An 8744-nucleotide genomic window follows, 5' to 3' on the forward strand; every position below is an offset into this window, starting at 1 on the left:
GTGAATTTTATATGGTTAGGTCATTTGGGGTGAGTTGGAGATGTTGTGAGGTTTGTTTTGAAATTTGGTTGAGGTTTTGTTGAGTTTTGGAAAGGTTTGGGTAGGGGAAATTCGAGGGAAGAAAATATGTGTTGGGTTGTGTTGTGACTAGCGTTGTAGCGCTAGTCATTGGGAGCTACAACACTAGGCTCTGAAGTTCCAGAGCTTTTTGGCTCTACTTGTAGCTCTATAGCGCTCTCCTTAGGGTGCTGTAGCGCTACCCTGTTCCCAGAAGGGAATTTTTGGGTTATTTCTTAGGGTTTTTGCCTAGGGCTTGGGGTTTGATTCCACCACCCCGTTTGGTGGAATTAGGGCTTCCCGAGGGCTCGGGATTGGTCCCGAGGCTAGGTTTTGATTTAAAGTTTGGCGTGGTTCTAACTTGTGATCGTGACTAGGTGTACGCTAGGGCTCAGACGTGATCGTGCTTGAGGGTTGAATTGAACAAAGCTATCGGAATCTAAAGGTAAGAAACTTCACCCGGTTACGTGTTAATGATGGGACTAAGAGCTCCCTATACATGAATTGTGTCATAGATTGTATTATGCCATGGGACATGTGATGATCGGCCTAAGAGTGCCGGAATCAATATTTGCACACAGGGCGCGACTCAACCACTGGTAGCTGAGGACAACTTAATAATCACTGAGCTCGGTTTAAGTGAGCTGGAGTCAGTGGGATAAATAGAGGGTGCGGCCTAAGGGGGTTAACCCTGGTTCTCATATGTGATTTGGTTATTATTATGAAATAATGTGCTTGGTATGTTGAATACTTGATTATTGTGAATACTTGGATTATTGAGTATATGAATATACTGTATGAGTTATCTGGTTGTTTTGTTAGATAATTATGCTCTGCTATTGTATTTTCTTGCTGGGCTTGGCTCATGGGTGCTATGTGGTGCAGGTAAAGGCAAAGGCAAAGTGGACTAGTCTTGAGATGGAGAGCTTTGGGGCTGAATATACATAGTCAGTCGATCGGCCGCCACAGCCGAGGAGTGGTATAGGACGAGAAAAGCCTAATTTTCTGTTTTTCCTTAGAGTGGCTAGTAATTGTATTTTAATCCTGAAATTTTGTAAGCTGTCTTTTAACTTTACTATTTCTGGGATCCCATGTAAAGAAAATGTTTGATTATAAGAAATGAAAATTTTGAGACCAAAATCTTTTAACCCTAGTTCAACTGTAGTTTCAGTAACACATTTCTAACTAAATGACTTGATTAGTAAGTCTTGCACCTTTATAAACACACAGTGTAACGGTCTTGGCTATCTAGAGCGTTACAACTTGGTATCAGAGCGTCCTAGGTTTAAGGGTTCCTGAAGACTGGATGGATATGTACATTCGCCACGAAAGACAAGCTCGACTCAGGGTTTGGTAATTGTGCATATATGTTTATATGCTTAAATGATTAGAATGGAATATGACAGTTGATATTTGCTTGATTAATAGGGAGCACCAGTTGTACGCCAAGTTTAAGAAACGTGAATTTTGGCTACCAGAAGTGACATTCCTTGGACATAATGTTCATGCATATGGGATTAAGGTGGATCCATCTAAGGTGGAGGCAGTTAGGGATTGGCCGAGGCCAAGGAACGCCTCGGAGGTGAAGAGTTTTCTTGGTCTAGCGGGTTACTATAGACGGTTTGTGGAAGGCTTCTCGAAGAAAGCGACACCGATGACAGAGTTGACATGGAAGAATATGAAGTTTATCTGGTCAGACAAGTGTGAGAACAGTTTCCAAGAGTTGAAGCGACGACTTATTACCGCGCCTGTGTTGAGTCTTCCTTCGGGGGAAGAGAAGTTTATTGTTTACTGCGATGCGTCGAGGTTGGGTTTAGGCTGTGTGTTGGTGCAGAAGAGAAGGTCATAGCTTATGTGTCATGACAGCTGAAGGAGTATGAGCAGCGATATCCTACCCATGATTTGGAGTTAGCAGCAGTGGTATTCGCACTGAAGGTTTGGCGACATTAACTATATGGGAGAAGTACGAGATATACACCGATCACAAGAGCTTGAAGTACTTCTTCACATAGAAGGACCTGAACATGAGGCAGAGATGTTGGCTAGAATTGGTGAAAAACTATGATTGTGATATTCTTTACCATCCAGGGAAAGCCAATGTAGTGGTAGATGCATTGAGTCAGAGAGGCCTAGGTCAGTTATATAGTTCCACCCAGATCTCGAGAGAGTTAGATGATGAGATGGTTAGAGTGGGGATAGAATTGATGGTGGGCCGGTTGGCCAATATTACTCTGCAGTCAATCCTGCTAGAGCGGATTAAAGAAGGGAAATTGGTGGACGCTCAGTTACAGGAGGTTAAAGAGAATGTCTTAGCAGGAGTAGCTAAGGACTATTCTATTTTCGAGGTTAGTTTGCTTCGGATCAAGGACGGATTTGTGCTCTAGCTGATGAGGGGATCAAACGAGAGATACTGGATGAGTCACATATGACGCCATACTCACTTCATCCGGGTACTACGAAGATGTACCAGGATCTACGAACGTTATATTGGTGGCCCAGGATGAAGAAGAATCTGGTAGAGTATGTAGCTAGATGTTTAACCTGTCAGTAGGTGAAAGCTGAGCATCAACGACCGGCACGGTTACTTCAGCCTTTGGGTATTCCCGAGTGGAAATGGGAGGATATTACGATGGATTTTGTGGGAGGTTTACCCAGAACAGTAGGGCTTCATGACTCGGTGTGGGTGATAGTGGATAGATACACCAAATCAGCCCATTTTATTCGAATGAGGTTGACATATACTGTGGATCAGTATGCAGAGTTGTATGTGAGGGAGATCATACTTCTCCATGGGGTTCCTAAGTCTATAGTGCTAGACCGGGATCCTATCTTTACCTCCAAGTTTTGGGGTAGTTTGTAGAAGGCTATGGGGACTCAGTTGAAGTTCAGCACAGCCTTTCATCCTTAGACTGATGGACAGTCTGAGAGGACGATTCAGGTGTTGGAGGATATGTTTAGAGCGTGTGTGATCGACATTGAGGGATCATGGAGTAAGTATCTCCCGTTGATTGAATTTTCATATAACAATAGCTACCAGTCAACGATTGGAGTGGATCCCTATGAGATGTTATATGGGAGGAAATGTAGGTCACCCATTCATTGGGATGAGATGGGTGAGAGGAAGTATTTGGGGCCAGATATGGTTCAGAGGACAAATGAAGCTATAGAGAAGATCCGAGCTAGGATGCTCGCCTCACAGAGCAGACAGAAGAGCTACGCAGATCCCAAGTGTAGAGACGTGGAGTTCCAGGCTGGGGATCACGTATTTCTCCGAGTTTCACCATTGCGAGGGGTGAAGAAGTTAAAAAAAAAAGGGCAAGCTAAGCCCTAGATTCATTGGCCCATTTGAGATCCTGAAAAGGATTGGTTAGGTGGCTTATAGATTAGCTTTGCCACCATCGTTGACTGGAGTTCATGACGTATTCCATGTTTCTATGCTCTGGAAGTACATCTCAGATGTAACTCATGTGTTGAGGTATGAAGATTTGGAGTTACAGACATATTTAGCTTATGAGGAGCAACCGGTTCAGATTTTGGATCGAAAAGATAAAGTACTGTGGAATAAAATGATTCCTCTTGTTAAGGTGTTATGGAGGAATAGTGCGGTTGAGGAGGCAACCTGGGAGCTTGAGACAGTGATACGGGATCAGTAACCCGAGTTGTTGAGGTAAATTTCGAGGACGAAATTCTCATTAGGAGGGGATAGTTGTAACGACCTAAATCTACTAATAGGGCTTAAGGGCCTTGATTAGTGTGCCGCGAGGGCATAACTCTATTATATGTGATTTAATGATTAAAAGCATGTTATATGATTATTTGGATATCTGTGATGCATGACTATGTGTATTAGTATGCATGTAGGCCCTGATAAGGTTAGAAGGACATATTCGTAATTTTGGCCCATTGAGGGCATAACTGTATATATCTGTGATAAATTGTTGAGACCACATTATTATGTGGATATATTTGTAACCTGCGACTCGAGGCGATCCTAGTGAGCGGTTTGGCGAAAAAGTAACGGTGGGATTTTTAAACCCAGCTCGGGGCGAGCCTGGGGGTATTTCTAGGAATTTAGGAAATATATTGGAGTCTATTTTGATATTGAGGAATATAATTGGTGATTAGTTAGGTTTCGGGAAGCAAGCGGTAAATATTAGAGACATTCGAGGAATTAGCGGGAATTGGGTGTAATGACTAAAATGCCCTTAGGAGGTTTAAAAGCTTAGTTTTAAATGGGATGGCAAATTGGTCATTTGAGTTAAAAGCAGGGATAAGTATTATAATGCTTTATGCCTTAGTGGAATGTGTAGAAAGTGGTAGAAGTCTGAAGGGAAAAGAAAAGAAAAGGGAAAGGAAAAGAAGGAGAAAAGGAAAAAAAGGGAAAACAGGGCATTACTTCCTCATGCGGTTTGGGATTTCTTCTTCAATCCTTGGGATCTTTTGGAGCTGTGACTCAGGGAGAGTTTGGGCAGGAGCTTGAGGCTAAGGTCCTTGGTTTGGCTTGAGGAGTTAGCAAGGGTAGTTCATCCATTTGAGGTAAGTTTCTAGGTTCCTCTCTCGTGTTCTTGGTTTTGGCTGAGATGGTTTCTAAACTGAGTTTCTGTGGGAATTCTAGGGAATTAAGCCTAAGAGTTTGAGGAGGTGAAGGCTAAGGAAGTGTGGAGGATAACCTAGGCTGAATTCATCCATCAAAGGTAAGAAATTCTAGCTTAAAGTTCTATAACTTCTATTGTTCTGATTGAGTTTTTGAGCTCCAAGCTCAGCCATGGTGATTTTTTTATTTTGGGGTGCATGTGAGTGAATTTTATATGGTTAGGTCATTTGGGGTGAGTTGGAGATGTTGGGAGGTTTGTTTTGAAGTTTGGTTGAGGTTTGGTTGAGTTTTGGAAAGGTTTGGCTCGGGGAAATTCGAGGGATGAAAATATGTGTTGGGCTGTGCTATGACTAGCGCTGCATCGCTAGTCATTGGGTGCTATAGCACTAGGCCCTGAAGTTCCAGAGCTTTTTGGCTCTGCTTGTAGTGCTATAGCGCTCTCCTTAGGGCGTTGTAGCGCTACCCTGTTCCCAGAAGGGGATTTTTGGGTTATTTCTTAGGGTTTTTGCCCGGGGGCTTGGGGTTTGATTCCACCACCCCATTTGGTGGAATTAGGGCTTCCCGAGGGCTCATGATTGGTCCCGAGGCTAGGTTTTGGATTTGAAGTTTGGTGTGGTTCTAACTTGTGACCGTGACTAGGTGTACGCTTGAGCTCAGACGGGATCGTGATTGAGGGTTGAATTGAACAAAGCTATTGAAATCTAAAGGTAAGAAACTGCACCCGGTTATGTGTTAATGATGGGACTAAGAGCTCCCTATACATGAATTGTGTCATAGATGGTATTATGCCATGGGACATGTGATGATCGGCCTAAGAGTGCCGGAATCAATATTTGCGCACAAGGCGCGGCTCGGCCACTGGTAGCTGAGGACAGCTTAATATTCACTGAGCTCTGTTTAAGCGGACCGGAGTCAGTGAGATAAATAGAGGGTGCGGCCTAAGGGCGTTAATCGTAGTTATCATATATGATTTGGTTATTAGTATGAAATGATTTGCTTGGTATGTTGAATACTTGATTATTGTGAATACTTGGACCGTTGAGTATATGAATATACATTATGAGTTATCTGGTTGTTTTGTTAGATAATTATGCTCTGCTATTGTGTTTTCTTGCTGGGCCTTGGCTCACTGGTGCTACGTAGTGCAGGTAAAGGCAAAGGCAAAGGCAAAGTGGACCAGTCCTAAGATGGAGAGCTTTGGGGCTGAATGTACATAGTCAGCCGATCAGCTGCCACAACCGAGGAGTGGTACAGGACGAGAAAAGCCTAATTGTCTATTTTGCCTTAGAGTGGCTAGTGATTGTATTTTAATCCTGAAATTTTGTAAACTGTCTTTTAACTTTACTACTTCTGGGATCTCATGTAAAGAAAATGTTTGATTATAAGAAATGAAACTTTTGAGACCAAAATCTTGTAACCTTAGTTCAATTGTAGTTTCAGTAACACGTTTCTAACTAAATAACTTGATTAGCCAGTCTTGCACCTTTATAAACACATAGTGTAATGGTCTTGGCTGTCCAGGGTGTTACAGTAACTCTTTTCAGTCCCATCCTTCTCTTAACACTTAAATTCTACAAAATTTTTTACAGCACCTCCCCTTGTTTTTTTTTTTCACTTTCCCAAATCAACAAAACACCAAAAATCTCACAAATAAGCTTCTCAAACTAACACTCAACACCCAATTAGACAATAAACCCTTAATCACCCAATTCACAATAATATACTGCCAAAAACACTAAAAATATTAAGAGATTAAGAGAGAAATAATTACCCACAATGAAAAATTGATGAAAGATATTCCAAATTCCTCAAGCTTTCCACAAATTGCACAATATCCCCCAAAATTCAAAATTAGGGTTTATGAATGGTCAGAATGAAATTTATAGGATATTTAATCTAAAGTAATGGTGGAAAAATGTTTGAATTAAGGTTATATGAAGATTATTAGAGGTTTTATGGAGATATTTTATGGGTTGGCCTGAAAGAATGGTGTATTATAGATACGAAGTTTGGAATGTGTAGAGAAAAAATGATGAAGTGAAGGGAAAACACAAAAAAATAGGGGTTATAACAATTTTGCGAATAAGCACTGAGGCCCTTAAGGAGTATCGTCGTGACCCGTGTCAAAGTCTGGGTTGAATACATTGAATACTACTTCATCACCTTGCACTCTCAACCTTAATTATCCTTTATGCACATCTATTATAGCTTGCTCTATTGCTAAAAATGGTCTCCCCAAAATAATTGGGACATTCTCATCCTCCTCCATATCAAGAATAATAAAATTCGTCCGAAAATAAACTTATCTACTTTTACCAGCACATCTTCTATAATACCTCTTGGGTGTTTGACTGATCTATCTGCCAGTTGTAATGTGACAGTCAAGGGCCTCACTTCTTCCAATCGAAGTCTGCAAAATACAAACAATGACATCAAATTTATACTTTTCCCCAGATCACACAATGCATGCTTGTATTCAAAGTCCCCAATGGTGCATGGTATAGTAAAACTACTAGGATCTCTTACCTCTGCAAGAGCTTCCTTTGCAAAATAACACTACACTCTTTAGTCAATGCTACAGTTTCATAATCTCCCATCTTCCTTTTGTTAGACAGGATCTCCTTCATAAACTTTACATATCTAGGCATATGTTCCAATGATTCAGAAAAGGTATGTTAATGTGTAGCTTCTTGAACACCTCTAAAAACTTCACAAACTATCTATCTAAATTCTGCTTACGGAGTCTTTGTAGATAAAGAATATTTATAAGATGATCAATGCTCACTGGTGTTAGCACTTCTTTCTCTGCTAAGCCCTTAGTAACATTCTCTTCATTAGAATCATTCTTTGCTATGCCTTGCTCCTTTTTCTCTTGACTTATCTCCCCTAACTGAGTTCTCTTCGGCTCCTCGTACTGTGTTTCACTTCTCAAGATGATGGCTTGACACTGTTCTTTAGGATTCATCTTATTAGTGCTAGGAAAATTTCCATGAGCTCTATTTGTCATTAGATTGGCCAACTTCCCTATTTGTGTCTCTAAATTCCTTATAGATGCCCTTGTCTCTTTCATGAATTAGTTCAATGCACCAGGTTGTGGTTCAAGTTGTGTCATGGGAATTTGGTTGTTGTGGAGGCCTATTTTCTGATTGATAAAAGCTAGGTTGAGGTTGTTGATAGGATTGTTGAGTGGGTTGATTATTTTTCCAACAGAAATTTGGATGGTTCTTCCAACCTTTGTTGTATGACATGGAATAAGGGTTATTGTTTTGTCTTTGGTAATTTTCTATGGCTTGCACTTCTTCCATGAGCATGTTATTCATATCTAGGACAGGGCACTAATTCAGTGGATGACCGCTACCACATCTTTCGCATAAATTTTGTACTTGCATGGCTTGGGATGGAAGATTGGTCTGTTGTAATTGTTTTGTTAATGCGGCCACTTGTGCTGTAAGCATGGAAATAACATCTAGTTAAATCATACCAGCCACCTTCTTTGGCCATCCCCTTTTAGTTGGCCACTGGTAATTATTCATTGCCATCTCCTCTAGCAATTCATACGCTTCATTAGCACTTTTTCTCATGAACGTACCTCCGGTTGCAACATCTATTATGGTGATTAGTACCATCCAACCCATTATAAAATTTATTGATTAACATCCACTTCTATATACCATGGTGTGGGCACTTCCTCAACAACTCTTTAAATCTTTTCCATGCATCATACAATGATTCCCCTTCCATCTGGTAGAAATTATTAATTTCCCCTCTCAACTTTGCAGCTTTGGCTGGAGGGAAAAACTTTGCTTAGAACTTTTGGGCTAACTCCTCCCATGTTGTGATAGAATTAGCTTGCATCAAAATTAGCCAACTCTTCGGTCTCATAGAGAGAATGGGGATAATCTAAGTCTAATTGCATCGTCACTCACCCCATTCATCTTAAACGTTGCACATAGCTCCAAGAAATTGGCTGTGTGCAAATTAGAATCTTCTGTGAGCAACCCCCTAAAATGAACAGTAGACTGAACCATTTGTAATATTGGTGGCTTGATTTAAAAAATATTTGCAGCAATAGTGAGGTTTCTGATGCATGAAT

General features: G+C 41.0%; 1 non-coding gene across 1 annotated transcript; it reads left to right on the forward strand.

Annotated features, from left to right (window-relative positions):
- The first annotated feature begins 8318 nt into the window (after positions 1–8318).
- Positions 8319–8425, forward strand: LOC133820181 (small nucleolar RNA R71). The gene has a single exon (XR_009886610.1). It is a non-coding gene; the product is annotated as a small nucleolar RNA R71 (small nucleolar RNA).
- Positions 8426–8744: the final 319 nt, after the last annotated feature.

The sequence above is a fragment of the Humulus lupulus genome, chromosome 2 (genome assembly GCF_963169125.1).
Source record: "Humulus lupulus chromosome 2, drHumLupu1.1, whole genome shotgun sequence".
Taxonomy (NCBI): domain Eukaryota; kingdom Viridiplantae; phylum Streptophyta; class Magnoliopsida; order Rosales; family Cannabaceae; genus Humulus; species Humulus lupulus.